The sequence below is a fragment of the Xylocopa sonorina genome, unplaced genomic scaffold, assembly GCF_050948175.1.
Source record: "Xylocopa sonorina isolate GNS202 unplaced genomic scaffold, iyXylSono1_principal scaffold0014, whole genome shotgun sequence".
NCBI classification, from domain to species: Eukaryota; Metazoa; Arthropoda; class Insecta; order Hymenoptera; family Apidae; genus Xylocopa; species Xylocopa sonorina.
The window spans coordinates 4348380-4360167 of record NW_027490090.1 but is presented as its reverse complement, the minus strand read 5'-3'; positions in this window follow the sequence as shown (position 1 = coordinate 4360167).

Sequence of the window (11788 nt, the reverse complement as noted above, 5' to 3'; positions counted from 1 at the left end):
CCCAACATCCGGACTTCCAAGATGCAGGCCATATCTACGTCGTATTTAGAGATAACAACTTAGTATAAAAGCACGCTCATTTGGCTCCACGAGCAGTCGAGAATAAATCGAGTAAATTGGAGCATCGAATAACCACCTTTATAATATTAGTCGCGAGATCATTATTATTCTGTCTTATTGTACTTATAAAACATTGTAATCATTGTGGTAACTGCTGAGTGAGATGCTCAGTGGTAATAAAAGTTTTTTTTATAACTTTTCGTGATTTATTACATCACACTACCTTCGAGAAGAAAGAAGAGAATGGCAACGCCCTTCCAACCGAGTACCTATACCGAGACAACCAGTGAAAACCAGTTTTCAAGGTAACGCTTCGCGATCACTTACAACTAACAGTTATAACTAACAATTCACTGAAGACATTTCATCAAGCAGAAAAGGCACCATTAGCACAAAGAGCTCAATTAATGTTGTCCAACGTGTACAATATGAGCCTGCAGTGCTTATTGGGGTTTGCGTCAAACGTTATCGTACTTTAGAAAATTCTAAAAAATAGACAAAGTGGCGCTGAGTAGCTAGTATTCGGAGTGCAAAGGATTAATCATAGTTCCTAAATTCCAATTCTTCTATCATCTTGTATCCGCTTACTAATCCTGTCCTCTGTCCTTTACTTGTTCGCTGATCTTTGTACCTTGACTCACTCACCCTCGATCATATACTAGCTAGTTTACGCTATAGCTCAGATATTCTGTAGTCATTACTTGCATCTAAATAAACCTCTGAAGCCTCCCGATAAGTGTTGTTCTCCATTCCCCAATCCAAACTAGAGTCCTACAAATGGGTTCCTCCGACTAATTTCTCTTTATAATAATAAAATAAAGTTCTTCACACAAAAAGTAGTTAAAATAGCAGAAATTATGAGAAGTTGTTAAAGTAAACAGTTACCAATGGTAGATATATCCTTAATCGGTAGCATGCTCAACTGATATTAAATATATCATCGCATGATGATAATGATTTAGTACTACACTTTGATATACAGAGTATCCCACGATATTATTATAATTCTTCATGAGAATGCCACTGTGAAAGAAAAATCTTTACGTTCAATATTTTAAGGTTATACTCGTGTTTCTTAAATGCAATATTTCCATCTTCGTATTAGCAAGTTTAATACACGTACTTCAAATGATAAAAAATCGCAAGAACGAAAAAAGCTTTAAAACCGATAACGATCGATTTGTTCATCAATCGTGTAATTTCAAAATATTCATTTTCAGTTCCGAAGTATCGCTCTAGATTATTGCGAAACGAACGGTTGAACGCAAATGCAATTGTTTCTGTTCTTATATCTAATGACCTGTGCATCAACTGCTTTTATTAATATATTTATTCATGATACTTTAAATAAAAGGTTATGTCGCATCTCGAACTCGATAAGAAGGTTACTAAGAGAGTTACGATAATTAAGAAGGTGCGTTCCTTCTTTCTCTCTCTATCTCTCACTCTCAACAATGTTTCTACTCGATAGGGAGAATACTACGCATGGGCTTCTCTTCTTTCTTGCTCCCCTCTCGAGTAGTCCTTATCTCTGTCCTGCTCTCTCACCTCGAGCAATCCTTTTACTCGATAGAAAGGTGACTATGCATACACTCCTCTTCTTTCTTGTTCTCACCTTCAACAGTCTTATAGTCGATAGCCAGGTTACTACGCATGCGCTCCTCTTCTTTCACCCTTTCACCTCCAGCGCATCGTATCTCTGTCCTCCTTCAATCGAAGTCGGGCGAAGCTAGTCGAAGCCAAACGAAGCCAGTCGAAGTACAAGCTACCCACGAAATAATGGCGGGAATTTTCAAAACTTTATTGCATTCATATGTATAATGTAATATTATAGCAATTCTGTATTTCAGAGAGTATCATTGGTCCACGTCCAATCGATCGAACTGGAAATATTGTTTAAACAACTTCTTATTGTTAAATTGTTTAAACATTCTCTTACTGTTAATAAAATAATGAATATAACCATAATAGGATGAAGGTGTGCCGGCTACGATTTCGCGACTTTTAGACTGGTTAATTTTCGGTCTAAATCACAATGCGTTCCCAAGACTCAGCGCAGATCTGGTCATCGCGAATTATAGCACTTGGCGACCAGTTCCACGCGCTATCCTAATCCTGACATCCGTCTAGTTTGTGTCGATCATTCAGGCCAAGCAATTGTTTTCCTCAAGAATTCGTTGCGACTGAGCATTGCACAGTCGTGTACGGTAGATCCTTAACTTTGGTTCAATTATGACCAATTTTCGTTCCTTGCGTTTTTGTGGAAGCGTTCGCTTTACCCGTCCGCGCATCTATCATTTTCGTTCTTGATTTTTCATTCCTTTGCTGTACGCATTTTTCAGGGGCGACATTATCGCCCTCGCGACAGTTCATTCAGAGCAGTTCGGTTAGAACATTCATTTAATTCGTTTAGAATCGTGAATTCGTTCAGAGTTTGGAGTTTGCCGAGAGCTCTGTGTTCGCATAGAGCTTTCAGTATAATCGCGTAGTGACGCGAAAGAATTGTAGCCACAGCACCACTCCCGTGATAAAAAATATTTTGTCCTATTATCACTATTGTTATTGTTGATTTATATATTAAAATTGAGAGCGAGAAGTCGAGCGTTGTTCTTCCTCCCGTACGCCTCAAAGCACCTTAAAGTTGTAACCATTTATTATAAAAATGGCTTTTCAATATATGGTAGCTCATTCCACAGAAAAACCTTGAATATAATCTCGAAGAAATATGCACCAAAAATTTGATCGTTAAAAATTCCAAACAGTAGGTATTAAGACTTCAAACTATTTTATTCATCCACTATTCTCATCCAATGAGCATTATTCTGTATTCCATTGAGGATTATTCAGTAGCTCTTCGTTGGAGAACAAAAACAGCAGATCTTCAATAACTTTGTTGAAAATTCCGCACCGAGTATCAAGACTTCAACCACCCACTATTCTCATGCGATGTGGATTATTCTGAGATCGGTAGTTCTTCCTTAGAGAACAAAGATTTGTTTAAAAATCGCAGATCTTCAATAATCTTCTCCTTCGTCCAATTACAATATCGTATTCCTGTCGTCTTTCTTCTTTTCTTCTTTACTTTACTTCTGTACTTCACACTTGATTTTCTTCTTCTTCTTCTTTCATCACTTTCTTCTTCTTTACTTCTTTACTTCCACAGACTATGCAATAATTTGTACGATAGCAATGAAAATGTGATTGCAAGATTCTGTATTTTTCAGTGAAATCCTGCTGCTAATAAAATTCTTCTGCTATCTTCTGCTATTTGGGGACTGGTTATTATTACACAGCTTCAATAATCCATAGAAGAGGAAGCACTTCTTCCTACACGAAGTTCCAGTTTCACGTGCCCTTGATACAATTCCTTTAATTGTTCTTACTGAGAGTGCATGCTTCAGAGTACAATTTTATTACTGCATTACATATCCGAGAATTAGAATCGTATCGACGCCTTTTTTATATTAATAGTCATCATTTAATAACAGCAGTCGAAAATTAACCATTTTTTTAGGTTATTTTTATGTAAAACAATTTTCGTTATTTGCAAACAATTATTTTTCCGATTAAGCGTTCATTTTATAATCGTTAGATCAGAGTTTCTTAAACTGTGGGTCGCGAGCTCAATTGGGGTGGCTAAAAATGACTGTTATTGAAAATTTTCACATTATCTTACGACCAAAATTGCAAAAAATATTTGCCAGCAATGTTTATGGGGTCCCAGAACAAATCTTCCTAAATATTATGGTCTCCTCATACCAAAAATTTTAAGAAACCCTGGTGTTAGACAATCGCGATACTTAGGAACCAATATGTAACATGTAAAATACCAATTTTCGTTCCTGCAATTTTGGTAAGTAGTTTGCATCGTAAGTTCATATTTGCTCGGAATCTTTTGAGGTATTTCTCTAGGTAAAGGCAAAAAGTTTCGATAAAAATGGAGAGTTTCGACTGTAATGGTAATAAAGACGTAATTAAATCCACAAAACGTAGACGTATTATTGTGATATTAAATTCTGGCGATCAGAGTTCGTTTTCCACTTTTTTCAATAAGGCAAATCAGTTAAAAAATATAAGAATTTGTTCAAATGAAGAAACATGAGATAAACCCAATTCTTTAGAGCACTTGTCAGAATTAATTCTTTAGAGCACAGTGGGATTAAAAATGTCCCAGTTTTTGATGTATGGTGGGACATTTTTAGAGCTCGAAATGAAATAATAAGTATATTTTTCAATTCATGTGGCACCATGGGATTATTTGAGTCTCTATAGGTCTTATAATAATTAAAATATTGCTATTTTATATGTAATAGGAATAATTTAGCAATAGTTTCTATTTTCTAATTTTGTATTATTAAAATATTACTATTTTAACAGTAGTTCAGTAATAGTTTATATTTCCAATTTTTAATTTCTATTGCCTAATTTTAGCAATAGCTTTTATTTTCTAATTTTTTTGTATTAAAACATTGTTAGTTTAGCAATAGTTTCTATTGTTAATATCACCCAGTAAGAGAAAATTAAAAAATGGAAGCTATTCCTAAAATATTACTATTTTAGAATAAATAGAAACTATTGTTAAAATATTGTTATTTTAGAAAATATTGCAATAGTTCCAGTCTTCTAATTCTACTTTCAATTTTCTAATTTTAGCAATACACTCCATTTTCTAATTTTCTATCAAAATATTGCAATTTTAGCAATAGTTTCTGTTGCCAACGTCACCCAGTAATAGAAAAATAGAAAGCTAAAACTAATGCTGAAATAGAAATGCTCTCTAATATCAATAGTTTAGCAACAGCTTCTATTTTCTGACTTTCTATCACTAAAACATGCTACTTGAGCCGCAGTTTCTATTTCCAACGTCTCCCAATAACAGAAAATTATAAAATAGAAGCCGTTATTAAAATATTGCTATTTTAGCAATAGTTTCTATTGTTAACGTCCGAAAGGGAGTCGAGTGCGAAGCATTACTTGAATGATTGGATCCAAATGATACACATATCATGGCACATCCTGTATATCTTAAAATCAATTTCAGTTTTTAGAAGAACATCCAGTTCAAACCGAAAATGTACTACTACATCGAGAAACATTCAAATATAATTTCCAAGATTCAATTCATATCATTCCTGTTTATGTTTATATAAATTAGGAGAACAAGAGTCGGTTGAACCTCAATGTAGCTCAAAACTCAATTAATTAGGGCAATATACCACCTAACGTAGCACTTGAGAACCTGTTGGAATTCTCCAACACTCAAGGATTTTCCATGGATTAGATCAAAGTTTCTTAAACTGTGGGTCGCGGGACCTGCACCAGGTCCTGTTATTTTTGTTATCGTATTCTATTTTTTAAAAGTGTTATTTATTGAAAACTTTCACATTCGCATATGTCTTGAAATCAAAAATTGAAGTCAATGACCTAAAACTGCTTGCAATGCATATGCGGCCCCACAACAAATTTTTGCAAATATTATCACATTAAAGTTGAAGAAATCCTGAATCAGGCAATAGCTTGTTTTTCCAAAACTTCGCCCAAGAAGAAGAGACACAGAGATCAGTTATACGAGAAGCACCAGGCATCAAGAAAAACCTACCCCTTATTGTTACATATCTTCTTTATTGTAAACAATAAAGTTCTGTTGAGATATTTGTAAGAAATATCGAGCAATAGTGTGACATGAGCGGTCAAAAAGGGCCACGTACATTTCCTTGCAATCTCTCTGGGACCTTGCCTAAACGGATTCGGATGGGCCATAGCGTTGGGGGTGTGTGGCGGCTAGCATCGAGGTATAATAGAAGACCTTTTTCGCTACAAGCAGCTAGCACGATTTATGGTATGCGCACAAATAAGTTACTTTTGAGAAGTGGTCCTTAACGAACTTTCTCCGCATGTTAGTTGTAAATCTTAGTCGACGACCTCAGTAACAAACGTGGACGCCATAAATCGAGGGTTTGCAAAAAGGGTCTAGGCCTACGGCTAGAAATAAACAAATACGTGATTGGCTAAGGTCGAAGCACCGACTTAGCCAATCATGCAACGTAAAGAATTTGTACAGACGCGGCTGCACACGAGAGAACTGAGAAAGTCAGTTGATCTCGAGAACTAGCCGAGTGCAGTCGCTCCAGAAATAAAAGGAAAGTGAACATCCTACGAACCATCCTATCAGTCTAATATCGAACCCTCCACAGATTTCTATTTTTTGTTTATGAGTGACGAATAATTCTTCGATCTTGTCGTTACAGAAACGAATCGGTTTGCGCAACAATGTCTATCTAGACAAACATCATCTCGATTAGATGAATGGATAGCAACAGACAAAAACGAGATAAAACGTTTTTTTGGACTTATTATGTGGATGGGAATTGTAAAGCTTCCAGAAATAAGTTTATATTGGTCTAAAGATCCAGCATATTCGCAGACTCTTCCACGTTCAATAATGTCAAGAAATCGGTTTGAGGTTTTGCTACGAACGTTGCATTTTAACGACAATGACAAGGAAAATGTAAACGACCGCTTGTATAAAATTAAAACCGTCATTGATATGTTGAATGTAAATTTTGAAAAGTATTTTGAACCAGGCGAAATTGTTTGTGTAGACGAATCTCTGATTCCTTTTCGAGGTCGCATTGTCTTCAAACAAGATATAAAGCAAAAAAGACATAAGTACGGTATTAAAATTTACAAATTATGTTCAGCACCAAGATACGCTGGCCTTTAAAATTTATTGTGGGAAAAGAACGGATGTAGAGAAAACAACGCCTACCAATGTTGTTCTGTCACTGTGCAAAAGTATATTTGGTAAAGATAATTGGTACACAAGTATCGAATTAGCCAAAAAGCTAGTTGCTCAAAACACTCATCTGATTGGAACAATACGATCAAATCGCCGTGGAATTCCGAAAGACCTACTTTCAAAAAAATTAAAAGGATATGAATATATCGCTAAGGAAAGCAATGATGTTTTGACAATACTGAAATGGAAGGACAAGCGTGATGTTCTTCTATTATCAACGAAACACTCTAATGAAACTGTGGCTGTGCAGAAAAGGGGGAATATTGTTAGAAAACCGAAGGTTATTGTGAATTATAATGAAGGGAAGTCTTCTGTAGATACGAAAATCAGTAAAATGGTATAACAAAATTGTATTTGAACTTTGCCTGAACACAGCGGTAGTGAATTCATGGATTACATATAACCGTCTTACCAACCGAAAAATAACAAGCATCGAATTCCAAAAAAAATTAACAATGAATCTGATGTCGTCTAATAATAATAATGACTCTCCACGAATTGGACCAAAAAGAAATCGACACGAAATTAAAAAAAAGGAAGGCCACTTTAACTCGATAAGAAGGCGCTGCAAAATTTGTTACGAAAGAAATGTTAAAAATTTGGGTTCCCAGTCGGCAAGAAACTGCACTGTAAAAGTTGTAACATTCTGCGATAGTTGTGTGGATAAACCACACTCATGTTTGCCATGTTTTAACAAAGTTCATCGTAACATCCCTTTGTAACTGCATACAAACTTGAATTTAACTAAAATGTTATATTTTAAATTGATACAGGCATGATAAAAAAAATTATATGTGAGGATGCCACTCGCTTGGCATAATAATGTTCAGCCAGTTATTTGTTAAACTAATTCCTAGAAAAATAAATTTATTGGTTTGTTGTGTTATGCATGTTGAACTACACAACGTTTCCTTGATAATTATGATTTTTGCACTATTTTAATTATTGTAAGGCATACGTCAGAAACAAAATAATAAAAATGTAAAGCGTGCGGCGCATACGCCAGACTCATTTATTCTATAATGTATCACACTATGAAGTAATTGGATCCAAAAATTATGAAGGTAATCAGACATCTGCTTATGGTGCAGAATGGCGCTTCTAAGTGTCTACATGTCAAATTAAATGTGTTCTATAGTCGTATACAACGCATTGGCACTTCTCAGTTCAATGTTTCAAAGTAAATACATTGTAAATTTCTATACACTGAAATAATGCTTATCAGCTTCTACACTACAAAATATGTATTTCCTACAGATTGATGCGACAGGATGGCGCTTCTAAGTGTCTACGTGTCAAAGTAATTGAGTTCTAGTGTTGTATGCAACGCGATGGCGCTTCTTAGTTCATTCTATGGTGCGTGTACTAATTACAGTGCATGGCGTCTCTAATCTTGTACAGTTGTCCCGTGATTTAGGAATATCCATTAAAAATTCCACGTTTTCGGTTAATGAACAGAATGTAGCTTATACGTTTGACACGCTACACTTAATAAAAGCTACACGAAACAATTGATTCAAACATAATTTTCAAATTAATGATAAAATTAATGATATTAATTTGACATCTAGACTAAGTTAGAATAAGTAAAATAGAGTAAAATAGCTTAAGGGTAGTTTTAAGATAGTACAGTATTAGAATAAGGAAAAATCTAGTCCTTAGCTAATAACTCTAGAATAAGATAGTTGGTAGCACTTAGGCTAAGAAGCATGTAAGAAAAAATACGAAAAGCAGCGTCCTATTCCTTTTGGAGCCTCAGAGGTGTGCAGACGCAATACAGGACGAATAAAAAGTAGTTCTCGTGAGATACACGTGGTTTTCATTTCGTACAAGCTCTCCCACATTCAACGAACCGCCACATTGGTGCCGAAACCCGTGTTGCAAAGACAAGAAATGAAGAAATATGGCCAAGAAAGTAGCAGAAACAACGCAAACGATTCAGGCTAGTGAATTTAGAAATGCAAAGTTACCCACATTTTGGAAAGAAGAACCGCGACTATGGTTTACCATGTTAGAGCGGGCATTTGCCGCATACAATATAAAAGCGGACGCTGTAAAGAGTTCAGCGGTAGCGAGAAACCTGGATCAAGCTACAATGAAGATCATATTAGACGTGATAGAAGCACCCCCTGGAAAAATCAACGTACGAGGACATCAAGCAGGCTCTGATAGAGCGAATGGTCAAGTCAGAAGAAGCTAAACTCTGAAAAATGACGGCATGGCACTTTTTTCAACCAAAATCTATCGCTCAAATAATTGTATGTTGACAGTTTACAAAGCCAAACCAAGAAAGAAAGTTCTAATTCTCAGTTCAATGCACAACTCCGTACAAATTGAAAAAAATGACACCCGAACACCGGGGACAATTCAATTATATAATAGCACCAAGCTTGGCGTAGATGTGACCGACCAAATGGCCAGAAATTATTCGGTAAAATCTAAATAAATCTCGGAGATGGCCTTTGCAAGTGTTTTTTAATATCTTGGATTTATTTTCTATAGAAGATTCCTCCCAAGGGCAGCGCATTGGCTTGCCCCAATTGAACAATCTGACAAAAGAGGCTAAGAAAAAGAACAGGAGACTGGTAAGTTGGGACGAGGAGTCAAACCACGCTTTTGACGAAGCAAAGAAGCAAATTGCAGCAGCTGCGCTCCTCTGTCATCCAAGAGAGAATGCGCCGCTAGCTCTTCGTACAGACGCCTCTGATGTAGCAATTGGAGCCGTTTTGGAACAACTGCACCAAGGTAAGTGGGTACCACTCGGTTTCTTCTCTAGGAAATTAGAAAAGGCCCAGACAAGGTACAATGTGTACGATAGAGAGCTTTTGGCCATCTACAAAAGTTTCAAATTCTTTAGACATTTTGTAGAAAGCAGGGAATTGCTTATCCAAGATTACATTAGCCAATTCACTACAAAAATTAGATATATGGAAGGAAAAGACAATACAATAGCAGACGCATTTTCGAGAATAGAGCCCATCGAAATGCCTGTCATTATCTCGACAGACGAGTTAGTGACAGCGCAGAAAAACGATGAAGAGCTGGAGAAAATACTGGCAGAAAACTCCAAAAGGTGGAACGTCAAAAAGAAATTTTTGGACAGTTCGGATAAATATCTATTTGGAGACATGTCAAAAGGTAAATTCAGGCCATATGTGCCACAAATAATAAGAAGACAGATCTTCAATAAAGTACACGGCCTATCACATCCTAGCGGAAGAGTAACTAGGAAGTTGATAAGCAAAAGCTTTGTCTGGCCGTCTTTATGAATAGAGATGTCACCGAGTGGGCTCGCACTTGCCTTGCTTGTCAGCGTGGCAAGATAAATCGTCACAACAAGCCAGCCCCGGAGAAAATAGTAGTACCACAGGGTCGGTTCGAACACATACATGTAGACATCATCGGACCATTACCAACAGTAAACAATTACAGGTACTGCCTAACGATAATAGATAGGTTTTCCAGGTGGCCAGAAGCAGTGCCGCTCACAGACATCTCTGCAGAAAAAGTCGCAAACGCGTTATATTCAGGGTGGATAGCTAGGTTCGGAGCTCCAGCAACTGTGACCACAGATCAAGGACCACAGTTTGAGTCACAACTATTTAAGACGTTGACCACAATAGTAGGAGCAGAAAAAACCCGAACCACTGGTTATCACCCACAATCAAATGGCATCATTGAAAGATGGCATCGCACACTCAAAACTTCGATAATGTGCCATCAGAACAAAAACTGGGTCGAGATTCTACCCACAGTATTGCTGGGACTCCGAACCAGCTATAAAGAAGACATCAAGGCTTCAGCTGCAGAGATGGTGTACGGTACAGCCTTTCTTCACAAACACCGAAGACTCCACAGACACACACCATTTCCTGAATATATTTCGAGAACACATTAGACATATTAAGCCACAGCCAATAGCACACTACAGTAAACACAGAACATTCGTACACAAGACATTACACACATGTACACATGTATTTGTCCGGATCGACTCCACCAAGAAGCCATTGGAGCCGCCGTACGAAGGACCCTTCGAGATAATAGAGCGAACATCGGACAAGGTCTACAAAATCAATCACAATGGAAAAATAATAAACATTTCCACAGAACGGTTAAAACCAGCGTTCCAGGAGCACGAGCAAAACCAAGAAACTCAAGGAACGCCGAAAACGTACAGTAATAAAAAGACAGTTCGATTCGCGAGCTTGTAAATAAGCTCACTCGGAAGGGACTGATGTGGCAACCAGCAGACAGAAGTCACATAGGGTGACATCTAGACTAAGTTAGAATAAGTAAACTAGAGTAGAATAGCTTAAAGGTAGTTTTAAGATAGTATAGTATTAGAATAAGGAAAAATCTAGTCCTTAGCTAATAACTCTAGAATAAGATAGTTGGTGGCACTTAGGCTAAGAAGCATGTAAGAAAAAATATGAAAAGCAGCGTCCTATTCCTTTTGGAACCTCAGAGGTGTGCAGACGCAATACAGGACGAATAAAAAGTAGTTTTCGTGAGATACACGTGGTTTTCATTTCGTACAAGCTCTCCCACATTCAATGAATGTGAAGTACTACACATTCAAAGTTTCAGACAAAAATATTTATTAGTTGCTTTTATATGACATTTTAGGTATACCTATGCTACTACCCTTCTTGCTAAGACATTTCTATCAGATTTCACAGGATACTACAAGGTATTTAAATGCATTACCATTCGGTTAAAAGAAGGAAATTTGCAATAAAATTTTAAAATCATAATTTTTTATAAAATTTATGTACAAAATATTCACTTTTCAAAAAAAGACTATATATTATCCTATTAGTGCCAGTCGTCCCAATATAAGGGTGTATATAAATTTTTTGTGAATCCTTCCCGTTATCGCTTAGTCTACATATACAAACGAAGTGGTATGTTACTTCATTTTGTATT